Source organism: Haemaphysalis longicornis, unplaced genomic scaffold (assembly GCF_048455015.1).
Source record: "Haemaphysalis longicornis isolate Haplotype H1 unplaced genomic scaffold, Haemaphysalis longicornis Haplotype H1 scaffold_1, whole genome shotgun sequence".
NCBI classification, from domain to species: Eukaryota; Metazoa; Arthropoda; class Arachnida; order Ixodida; family Ixodidae; genus Haemaphysalis; species Haemaphysalis longicornis.
Genome location: NW_027526203.1, coordinates 143834706 through 143847365, shown reverse-complemented (window position 1 = coordinate 143847365; position 12660 = coordinate 143834706). Strand labels below are relative to the sequence as shown.

Genomic DNA, 12660 nt, shown 5'->3' with positions numbered 1-12660 from the left:
CAGCGTTTATTTTTCATTTCGTTACCCACATTCCACTGTACCTACAGTACATTTCAGCAATTGGACGACCCGCAGAACAAATTTCCAGCGCTCCGTGCCTAAAGCGTTTCCTGGCCCGGCCGGCCACGCGGCCGTGCGCGCGGCCAGCCGCCGCTTTCGCTTTCAATGGTCGTTGACTACAGCGCCGCCGCTATTTTCTGCGCGAAACGAGCACCTCTCCGCGCGGCCGGTCGGGCCACTCTAAAACTTCTAGTACACTCTAGTGTGGCTAGCGTTGTTGTCATGCCATTTGGCCACGTACCTGCGTAACGTTTCCCGCGTCGTTCAACGTTCTTTCTACAGTGGTAAGTGGTTCTGTTCATTGTTCAATCGCTTGTTTTGCTGCGATACCTTACCGCTTGACCTTGTGCAATGTGTAAAATTATACAATTCCCATTCTTTTGTCCTATGCTCCTCAGATCCGCCACAGTAGAGCGCGAAAATTCAGACAAAGGACGGGCCTACTAGTTCGGACCCGTGGTTTCGAACTTATCGCTAATGCGTATATCTGCCCCTCTACCATCTATGTGCCTTACAAGAGGCCTCGCACGATATCGCGTACGCTGGTGGCAATGCAAATTCTTCTGCATCGGTTGCGAACAACGGTTGCGAACAAGTGTCCGCTTGTCTCAGGTACTGCAGGAGTGTTTGTAGCTGGGCTAGTTGGTTCGTTGCACGGATTGAACAGCACTAAGACGGAGCAAAGTGAAGCGAAACAACCACGGGAGCTGATTAACCACTGTTTATTTTGGTAGTAAATATTATTTATAGTGGTAAAAGCAATCATGGTTATCTGTGTGCGCATTGCAGCACGCGAAGAAACAGATCAAATAGGCTGTGATAGTGCGTATCTAACATGAGTTGCAGCGCCTTGCAGGTAAAACGTGAACCGCTCCTATCTCGCCAAATATGCGAATTCTCTGCTTAGCGGGGCCAAGAGTGCATGCCGCTAAGGAGCTTGCTGGCTATGCTGTGCAGCAGCTGATCTGGATACCCAGCGGAGCAAAGACGCTGGATTTAGAAGGCAATAGCCATCCCTCTTCACGTCCTGCAAGCACTCAGTGCAATCCAGTTTTGGGTCGCGGGTTCGATTCCCGGCCGCGGCGGCCGCTTTTCTGATGGAGGCGAAAAGCAAAAACGCCCGTGTGTACGAGATTTCGGCGCACGATAAAGATCCCCAGGTGGTCAAAATTAATCCGGAGCCCTCCACTACGGCGCGCCTCATCGCCTGCGTTGCGTCGGCGCGTTAAACCCCACAATCAATCAATCAATCCAGTTTTGGGGCTCAAATCTAGCATCTCCGCTCTGCTGGGTTACCAGATCAGCTACTGCACAGCAAGCCAATAGGCTCCTGGCCGATATGCACTACAGTCAAGCGCCCGTATAACAAAGCGTGTGGGACTGCGATACTTGTTCGTTACACGTCACTTCATTTTATACGTCACGCATTTCATTGACCCAATAAAGCAGATAAGCATACTGAGAGAAATAGCCGTCAGAATTAAACTGCAGTAGGCGAAAAAAGTCAACAATTTTCTTGTCCACAGTAGTAAGACGTACTGAATGCGAACCCACCACCGACCTGCTGCTGTTGAAGTGTACGGTGTGCTGCGGCGGAGTTCAGGGAGTGACGAGATCTACATCTGCAGCACATCAACCGCCTCTACCGCTTCGCGGTTGTCATTACGCTTAGCTCCTCTGCAAGCTATTCGTCACTGCTCGCCTGGTCATTTGTGGCGTCCCTTTTCTCTATGATGGCCTCCACGATGTGGTCAGTTGTCAGGTCAGAGAAAACCAGGGCCTGGTCTTCCACTGAGACGTTTTTGTCAGCCATCACAACCGATGCTACGATGCAGCACGCACTGTACGTGTTTATCGATTCCTACAGCTACCTGGCTGAACTGGATGACTCACGGCACACCTATCAGCTGCACGCTACCATGTGTGCAGCTGCACACATGGTACATGCGGTATCCGTTATCAAACCACAATTCAGCAATTGGGAATGCATTAATTTTTTTTGTTAAACAGGCAAATTTGCTGTAGGGGTCTTCGCAATACATAAGAATCTGGCCAGGCCATGTGGCATGCTTCGTTGTACAGGCTATTTCATAGTAAAAGCGTTCATTGTAGTGGCGTTTGACTGTATACAGCTCCAAAGAAAATCCCGCCAGAAGGGCACAAGGGGAGAAGTCATCTCGTACATCTGCTTTTCTCGTCGACCAACAAGCTGAGGGGGCTGTGCAGAAGAGTTAACCTAGAGAAAGTGCGCAAGAGCTGTACTAAGAATCCGGCAACAGCCTCTGTCAAATGCGACGAGGAAGTCGTATACGAAGTTCCACTACCCTGCAAAAAATCATACATTGGTCAGACGGTGCGATGCATCAGCGACCGGCAGCATGCTTGCCCAGCATGTGAAAAGTTGCGATCTGAGGCCTGCTGTGTCTCGAAAAGGCACAGAGGCCAGCACGCACGTGAGATATGCATGAGCACGCTGTCCGAGGCCCCGGTGGAGAGAGAAATCGCATATTTGGTGAGATAGGAGAGGTTCACGCTTCAACTGCAAGACACTGCAACTTATGTTAGATACGCACAATCACAGCCTATTTGATCTGTTTCTTCGCGTGCCGCAATGCGCACACAGTTAACCATGCTAGCATTGTTCCCCTATAAATAATATTTCCTTCCAAAATAAACAGTGATTAGTCAGCTCCTGTGGTTGTTTCACTTCACTTTGTCACGCCTTAACACTGTTCAATCCATGGCGAGGTACCGCCTCCGACAACTATCTGTACAGAGACTATAAGTTAAAATCCAAATTTATCCGGGCTTTTTTTTTTTTTTTTTCACAGGCTAAGACTAGCCTTAAATGCGCAATTTCTTATATATCTAAGCAATATTTTTCTTAGCTGGAGACGGAGCATACTGCTGTTCACGATTAGGTGCTATCATTAAGCATTTTGTTTATCAGTGTTGAAAGGCTCAGCACGGTCTTTCAACACTGCGTCAGTGCATGTGTGAGAGAGGGAGAGCTAGGGCTGTGTTACACTATTTACGTCCTAATCGTGGCAGTTTTGAATTATTGGGCAGTGGTGGAGGAGTCTGGCTAGGATATGCACGTGCATTATAGACTTTACCTTAAAATACATACCGAGTAGTCGATGGTAAGTGTTGCAGGGTCCCATTAAACGTATCCAACTGATTAACGAGGCGTTTCACGGGGACACCACTCATGTCCTAGCTGATTTGGTGGTGTGTACTACACATTAAAAATAAATTTGGTCGGGCTGAAACTTGAGTGCAGTTGGCCTTGAATTGCCTCACATGGTGTGGTGGTATCGCATGGGTCTTGTTAAACTAGCTTTCTTACTGCAACACACAGACTATTAGGAACTTTTTTTTTAACCCAGCTGCCATTGTACTAATACTCGGCCTGGTGTCTTGTGGGTTTCTTTACTGCTGCTTTGTGTCAAGTGAAGACCAGAAGTGCAACCACATGAAGCAAGTGCAGTAACGGGTGCAACAAAAGTAACTATGGGTGCAAGGACCTAGCAACTGCCACCAGGCCCCTTTGCCACTGACTTGTGTCATGTCGCTCACCCAGAAACAAGTGAAACTACAGAAGTCAGCGACAGAGAGGCCCAGCGGCAGTGTACGCTTGCACTACTTGGTCAGTGCTCCAATAGAGTTATGCTTGTGCATTCATACATTTATTTGCTTTGTTCCAATGGAATTTCGGAAGGTCTTGGGGCTCATAACGATGTCATTGAAAGTTGTCTTGAGTCGCTAAATGTGCATGACGACTTGTTGAATGAATTTAAAAATGCACTGATGATTACTATACTCCCTATTTGTGCACAGTGCAAACTGCAGCCTTCTCAGTCACGGCGCATATTTGCTGTGTCTTGGGGAGTGAGTGCGTAATCAGCAAACGCATGGCGGCGTGCACTACTGTGCTGTTATCTCGCAGCGCGCCACCACTGCCGACGACCTTGTTGTTGCAAATGGTGTTTGAACCTCCCGCACAAACATCACGTGGTTCAGATGGCCTACGCACGGAGTAGTAGCGTCTGCAAAGTGTGCAGGGGAGGCAGTGAGAGAGATGGTGCCACAGCAGTGCATGCCGCCCTTTCCCTCACAATTTCGCCAGACATTCCGATGAGCGTCTTGAGCGGGCTCAACTCAGTTGACCGTATGTCGTTAAACCTATATAATCATCACCGACCAAATTTTTCGTCTCCTTAGAGTTTGAATTAATGAGGTTTGTCTGTATTGTTTTGTCAAGCTTTGTCTAGTAATTCTGTTTCTTTTGTTTGGTTTTTTTTTTTCTATAAAGTTGAGCCCACTTGTTTCAGATGTGGCAAACTGGCACGATGGTGAGCCTTGATGAAACATAAGGTTAGGCTTCTCTTAAAGATGTATGTTTATCCACTTATTACATAAATGTGCTGGCTAAGGCTATATGGTGGTTTGCGACGGGAAAAAGAAAGGAAATTCACTGAAAATATTTTGAGCTCGGCAGGGAGCTCACCTGGCCGAGCTGAAAATATTTCCAGTGAATTTCCTTTCCTTTTCCCGTCGCAAACCACAACCATCACCAATGAATAACTGAAGTTACACCTCTCTAGCTCAAGTAATACACTTGGAAAATTTTCCTTTTACGGTAAAATGTGTATGCTGGCAGACCATCCAAGGCGCACGATAAATTAAGCAGCGAAGTTAAGTTACCCTTTGTACAGACACTTAAGAGATTTTGTTCAGCCGAAGTGGGGAAGGAAGGGAGCATGAATCAGATAAATTTTAATCTGTGTCCGGTTTTTGCTGGGTAGCAAGTGAAGTCTATAGGGTGTTCACTGAGCAGTGAGTGTCGCAGTTCTTGTGTGAATGGCAGCCGTAGGGCAACTTTCTATGATATTCACCTCGTGCAGTAATCTGGGCCATGTGAGAAATCAGGTGGTTGCTATACAAGCAACACTAGCGACCAACTGCAGTGCTCCGGCCTTGCTTGTAGCAGGAATCGAATGCACACCAAATTCTCATAATAATGCATTCCTTGCGTGCCTGTAATGGCCTTCACTCTATTCAAAATTGTCCACCTGGCAGCCACAAGTGGGTTCGCTGCAGTGTTAACCTCTGCGCTCACGTGGACCAAGAAAGGCTGCTCCATTGTATTATTGCCCGTACGCACCTCAGTTGTATTGTGCATGACATTCTTTGTAAATTGCGTGGCACATAATTGCAGGCGAGTTTTAGCTCTTGCCAGTAATTGCTACATTTCTTCTATGTACTGCCATGTTCCTTTTAATCTCCATGCAGGTTCAAGCAGCCGTGGCCGTCTGCAGGCGTAGCCCTGCCCAGCACCAAGGCTTCTTTTTGGTCTACAGTAGGAGTACATGTGTGATACCCAGAAATGTATGACATCTGCGTGATGTACACTTGTTGCATTAATAAAATTGGGAGCACTGTTCCACTGTTCACTTTTTTGTCAGGTTACACACAAGTTGAGAACATGTATGAAGACTTTTTCATTGTTCAAGCATTTTTCTCATTGCAAAAAGTTTCCTATTACACTCTTTAGCCTAGGCAGTGTTGCACACTATGTATGAAATGGAGTATACTGGCATGCTACTTTTGCAAAATAAATAGTCCTCAAACCACATCGATAATTTAATTTCATTACGTGTGAGCAATAGGTGGAGCATGTTGGCAAAAAATTTTACCGTGTATCCGTCATAGAAAGAGATCAGTACAGATTAAAAGGGAGCACGTGGCTGAGGTGGTGCTGCTTTTGTGCCACTGCCGACATTGGTAGGGAGACGCCAATGGTGTGAAGTAGAAGCACCGCTCACCGCCTGCCTGTGCTGTAATACCGGGGACACGCCATCTCGATGGCTCATGTGGGCTTTGAGTCATGTCACCTCTTGCACGTGTGAAATGGAGTGTGCAGCTGGTAAAGGGGGGCAAAAAAGTACAGGCTGAATATGACAGCCATGGACAGCCAACACTGGTGGACAACATAAAAGACGGGTAGCCAACGCCACTGCTAAACAGGGCAGACGTGACCACTTAAATGGTTAGAGTGCTAAGCACAGTTGGCACGGTGTACAAAAGGCGTGAGAGCAGTGCCTTCTTTGGACATCCAAAGCCAGAGCAAGACTCGTGCATCAGGCAGCAGGGCCAAAAGAGTGCATGCCTAGACAGATAGGAGAGGACCCTCACACATGCAGTTGTGCCTGCTGACCCATCACTGAGTGGAGTATTTTTCGTGCCCATACCAAAGCCACACATCCACGCTCAACAAGGAGAAAGCAGTGTCATTGAGTTTTGGTAAATAAAAGTTTATTCTATTTTGCGACTCATCTTATGAATAAAATAAGCGCAAAAAGTAACAGTGTGTCTCAAAGTAACCTTTCGTAGCACTGAGACCTATCGCACTAGGAAAAAGTGCACCATTGAAATAACGGCAGAGATAATTTATGATAAAAGCACAGGATGCGTACTTTACCGCTTCGGAATAAATTTAGCTTTGTCATTGTCGAGTGTTTCTCAATTTTATAGAAATCTTAATTTTACAGCAGTTTTGGCAATTCCTATTGACTTCCTAAAATGTTGAAGCTGTACAATAAGGAGCCCTGGACAAAAGGACAAAGTGATGTAATGGGTAATAAAATTACTCATTTTAGCCAATAAGCCACAATAAACCAATATGAGTTAGCCAGTAACTTCAAAACTGCTTGACATGATGCTAAAATTTATGGCACTCTTCAGTGTGCTCGTCCTTCAATCGGGTCAAGCTTTGGTCACGTACGACTAATAAAACTAGTTAGTCATTTACAGCAAATAAACAACGTCAATCAAGCAGAGAATCTCAATTGGCCCATACTTTCTAGCAATAATTTAATTTTGTCTGTATACGGCTAGGGTTCCGTGTATTCTTGTTCTCCGTCAACAAAAACGCATGTGCCCTTCTCTCCCCCGCGCTCCATTTACATTCGTGACTACTTTCCTCCAACTCCCCGCGGTGGCGGGAATCGTCCGCACTGGGGCGCAGTAATGAAGCGAAATTAGCTGTCATCTTGCATAGCTCGCGGCCACATGAGGTCGGTTTCTCCTGCGCGACCTTCGTTGGTGTATGCCTCCTGCAGCCAAAAATCGTGTCACATGTCGTCCACCTTCACAGAGTGCGCGATGGCACAAATTTCTTAATTTTTTGTTGGCGAGGAATAGAAGAAACTTGAAGTGAATTTCGCCGGAGTGCATATATATTTTGAGGCCGGCATGCGGTGCGTGCAGCCGAGCAGTTTTTTAAATTTTCTTTGTACCACCCACCGTTTTTTATTTTCTCAATAAACATTTTGCTTCCTCCTCCTATTGATGGTCGCCAAAGCGCAGCCGGCCGTAGAAAGGCCTGACCATTTTATGCCTAATAATAATAAAATACTTCCGCATAGGGAATATAGAGCCAAGTAGCCTCCCAAGCGCGGATTTATTCATCGTATACAGAAATGCTGTAATCAACACTTATTATAATGTTACAATGAGAATTTAATGGATGCGACGCGCGCCCACACTCCTGAAAAAATTTTAATCAGCGCAACCCCATACACGGCCACAAGGAAGTCAGCGTCCCACTCAGCGGGAGTGTTCGGGGCGCCCGCCGCGCCAGCATTACAACAACACTCGCTTCGCGCGCTAATCTAAACACCTGAACTGGCTGGCGCCGCATCTTTTCAAAGTGCTACGAGTTGTGCCGCGCCTCCGCCAGATGGCGCCACGGGTCCCGCGACCGAGAGAAGACGCAGTGAAACATCCCCCTCGCGAGGGGCACGATCAAATGCAGAGCATTTCCGGGGGCGCACGACGTTAAGTAGTCTGCGTTACGTTAATGTTGTTGCACTTGTGGCAACTGCTGACGAGAGAGCGCTCGTCAGCAGTAATTTGAATGAGTCAACGATATAAGGCGCGTTCGTATCGTCCCATTCTGTGCTGACTTTGTGGCGCAGTGGGTAGAGCACCATGTACATTGCGTTCCGTCCGCAGGGTTGAGGGATAGAAACCGGGCGCCGGACAGTACTTTTTTTTATATATATGTAGTAGGGACAGCGACGGTGCGGACTACGGACGTCAACGCGGGTGACATCGTGAGTTACTGAAATGCTCTGCATTAAAAAAAAAAACATTTGGAACGTGGATAGAGAACTTTTTCGTAAGGTATCGGAAGAATCCGACATTGCAGTGCTGATTGAAAATCCGCAACTATGCATGGGCGCCTTAATAAGGGCAAAAATACACAATCAAGTAGTTTGCTCTCAATATTCTACAGGATTTTAGGCAAATGAATGACGTTCGTTGTTTTAAAGTTAAAGGGGCACTGACACAAAATTTTGAAGGCGAGATAACTTCGGAGATAGATTGGTGGGAACACATATACATCATCTGCAAAATATCAGCGGTGAATACAGCCTAGAACATATTTAAAATCAATTTTGAAGTGTGCGAAACGCAACCGAGCGGCCAGCAGAGGACCACGCGCAAGTGTAAATAAACAACATCCAAACACGTCACGAGTTTGTGTTTGCCGCTTCCGCACTGCCGGCTCGCCGCTCCAATCGGAGGGCCGGAGGGCGGAGCTTCTGCTCTCGAGAACGAACGACCCGATCGTTGGCTGCGGAGGCGCCGTGATTTCGTCAGTTCGTCAGCTGCAGCTGGCCACGACCAAAGTTCTACAGCGATTCCAGGCACTCTGTTTCTATTACTTTTTATTTACAGTGGATGCAAAGACGCGCCGGAGGCACGAAAAGCCCACTGAGCAAGCCGCACGGTCGCTGTGCAGGCGGCGGCCACGGCCGCGAAGTGGCCCACGCCGGCGCAGGTAGCTCGAGTGATAGCTTGTTACCGCTGCACGAAATTGTCCCCAAGTCCCGACCATGGTGGCTTACATGAGAAAGGAGTTAATGATGCCATGGCGGGTTGCATTAAAAATTGTCATCCGCACCGCTCACGAGAGCGGCACTCGAATATCCGCCGCAGTGCTAAGCCGAACACATCTGTAGGCGGACCTGTAGGCAGACCGGCCGGCTGCTCCCAGCGCGCGTCTTGCCACCCACCGTCTCGAGCGTCGCGCGTCGTTCGTTAGCCGCGGTAGCATTTGCACTCGCAGCGCCTGCGTCACATCCACGGTCGCTTTTTAATTAGGCGCCTCACGAGATCAGTACGGGGGGGGCATTCGCAGAAACTGCCGTCGATGCGGATTCGACAGTGCTACGGCGGCTCTGCTCTGCAACTGTGATATCCCTCCGACGGTCACGTGGTCAGGTTTGTTCACACAAAATCCACAAAATCCATCGTTTCGCGGCACTCGCTGAAACCGAAACTGCGACTGGCCGCATTGAAAATGCCTCTAATTAAACAACCGTCGCACGCTGAAGCAAATGAGGTTTCTACAGGTTATAAGTAGGTCACTAGCTACTTATCGCAACAAAAAAAACAAGATGCAAAATTTTTGTGTCAGTGCCCCTTTAAGACTTCGATTCTTTTTTTTTCTTTTTCGAGGGCTCTCGAAAGCATGATGTACAGCATGAGTATTTCCCAGCGAACGCGCCATAATGCCCAATAACAACATTTGCAGAGGATCTCTAAGCGCGCATTCGTATGAGAGGAGTGCAAGAAAGTGTTTCTTTTCGGTATACATCCGTGGACGGGTCTTCTGCCTGCCCTCGTCGGACTCAATGCAGATACTTGCATAATCCGTACCTACTGCTTGAATCCAGATGTTAGGAACACTGGCTGAAACACTCTCTTCATTTAAGTTGGACGCCAATCGAGACTTCGGGCGAGATTTCTTATGCACGCGCTATGGAACGCGTCGCACCCAATGGGACTTGAGCGCGTGGCGAGGGTTACGCGTTTTGCAGATATCCGCACGCCAACCTGGCGCCAGCCTGATGCGTGTTTTTGCCGACCTAGCCGATATAGGCTTTCGCACTAAAATATCCACGAATTACAAGATTTTTTTTCTTCATTACAGTGAAACAGCTTATGAACATTACATTTTGTTAAAGCGTCACAGCGAGCTTATGTTACTTGTAAACATTCAGTTTTAAGCTAGCAGAAAGAATGGTAACCTATAACATTTCTGCAATTTTCGTTTTAACGCGAAAGCATTTCTTGTCTACGCCGGCATAAGCGCGCACCCTGGTGGGTATGCGGTTCGGCGTCTTTTTAGACAAGCACGGCGCCGTCTGCGGTTTGAAGTTTCGGCGAAAGTGGGCAGTGGCATACAAGAAAGATGGACGAAGAGGAGGGAAGCGAATTCAGTTCGTCAACACAGTCCGACACACAACCGGAATTGCATTGCACGCACTGACTGCACCGCCATCAATTAAATGCTCACCCGTAAATATTTTTAAAGTGGAGCTTTGTACTTCTACCCCCCAAGGGTTCTGCCGCGACTGCTGGTGTCAGCAGAAAACTCCCGCGAATAAATGAAAGAAATTAGTGGCACCGCCAGGATTGAACCTGGAACGAATAGAGAAACGGAACAAGAGCCCATCGTCTTACCGATTCAGCCACGAACCCACGCGGAGACGGGGAGACAGACGGTGCACTCACCGAGCACATGTGCAGATCTACCCCTTGCGTTCTCTTTGAATGCCACGTGATAGGGTCACGCGAACTCTTGCGCCGCTGTGCGCTCCGCCGACGGCACGTGTAGCCATCGTGTTCGTGCCTTGCGCATGCGCTAGGAGTTACCAAAAATTACATTAAGCTCAAATTAACGAATGGCACCTCACGTCTCCGTCTTTGCCGCCGATCTCATCGCCTCCGTCGGCGGCGACAGAGACAGAGGAGACGTGCGATCGTCTAACACCGTGTTTGAGCTGCCTTTCATTTTATGAAAAAAAAGTTTCCACTCACGTGCTTTACCAATACAACTCGACCAAAACACCATTCATGGATCATGCATTCATTTGACCTTAGCAAAGAATATCTCTATGAAGTAATAAGGGGAGCGGTTAAGTGCATTTCACTTGTCTCTGGTTTCACTCTTTGGAGAGCCACGTGTATGAATTCAAGTGACGTCGCATGGGTAACCGTTATAGGTGTCGTTTACAGCTTCGCTTTCCAACCACCTTCACAGGGTGGATTGGTACGCATTTTTTTAGTTGTGCACCCTGGCTCACGAGAGCGTCCAGAAAGCGCGAGCACAGGTTTCCGAGAAAAGTAGTACACTTTTATACCACTTCCTACAAGCTTATTAAACCCTCAGTGCAGGCGTTGTCGTTAACTAAAAAATAAACCGGCGATATTCGCTTTATTATAATACGAACATTTGTCAAACGTCGCAAGGAAAAGCGCGCGTTAGGAAACATAGCTCACTTTCTTGTGCTGTCCCGTTGATCCTGCCATCTCAAAAGGTCGCTGGTAATTAATTCTTCCTTGCGGGACTGGAAAAGAAATTTCTCAAAATACGGCACTCATAAAAACCCGATTTCTCCACTAGCTGTTTCCAAACTTTAGTGTAGCCGACTCTCTTTATTTGATATGTAACTTAATTATATCTGCTAACTTATTTCAGTTAAATCATGAGGTCCGACTTAGGGTATACAAAGCCATGTATTTTTTGTCAGTCCCATTTTCCGCTTATTAAACTTATAAATTTTAGCGGTCCCCGTAGGCCTGGGTTGAAATAACGATGGAGAGCCTGTCAACTATCGTTAATTCAACCTCGTTTAGTCTGATTTTATCAGTTGCTTCGATCAAGTCTAGGAGTCCCATTAGTGTATAAAGCTAGGCGTTTTACTCGGGTCAATTCAATATTTCTTTACTGCGATCAAGATTTGATTGCCCCACCAAGACCGAATCGACGCGGTATAAACCCCAATTTTTGCCCCCCTGAATTCGTAAAATTTCGAAACTGGAAACAACTGCTAGTAATAATATACTAGGTAGATAAGCGCCAAGAATATACGTACAGCGTTAGCTTCTTCTTCTTTTTTATAACGAACAATGTTTGTAAGAAAACTGCGAAAGTTAGATGCAGGCTGCAGTGTACGTGCGCGTGCGGGTTTAGTTTCTCGCCGCCACCAGAAAACGCAGTAATAATCAATATTGGTGTGAATAAGTAACATTTACGCCTTCTGGTACCATTGGCGTAAATAACTAAGATATATTAGCATCCCCTCCCCTTTTCGCATTTTTAGGTCTACATCCCTCTTTATCGCCATTACTGCTGAGTTGACACGGTTAGGCGATAGGCGATCACTTGCGAGATAGGCTGTCCGTTACTTTGCTAACTGCTGATCTCAGGCGTTATGTTTGTAAGTATACTTTATATGCCCTCAAACTATCTTTATAAAGATAGTTCACGTGCACCAATCCCGATCGGCGATCGATGCGTTGGTTGACAACGCTCATCTGGCGTCCAGCAGATTTCTGCACGCACGTCACGAAATTACAATAGCCGAGTGGTAGAAAGGCCGGGTAATCACCTTGATCGCCTAAATTTACAAGAAAAAAGAGGATCGGTTTTATGACGCTTCCAAAGAGACTTTGAATGAAGTTTTTCTGCATATAAAACGTGTGCTAGTACTTTATTCTATTGATATTTATGGAAACATA

The 12660-nt window shown here is 47.0% G+C and overlaps 1 long non-coding RNA gene across 1 annotated transcript; it reads left to right on the top strand.

Annotated features, from left to right (window-relative positions):
- Positions 1-276: 276 nt before the first annotated feature.
- On the top strand, positions 277-5506 carry LOC144166337 (uncharacterized). The gene is made up of 2 exons (XR_013321650.1): positions 277-344; positions 5356-5506. It is a non-coding gene; the product is annotated as an uncharacterized LOC144166337 (long non-coding RNA).
- The last annotated feature ends 7154 nt before the right edge of the window (positions 5507-12660 follow it).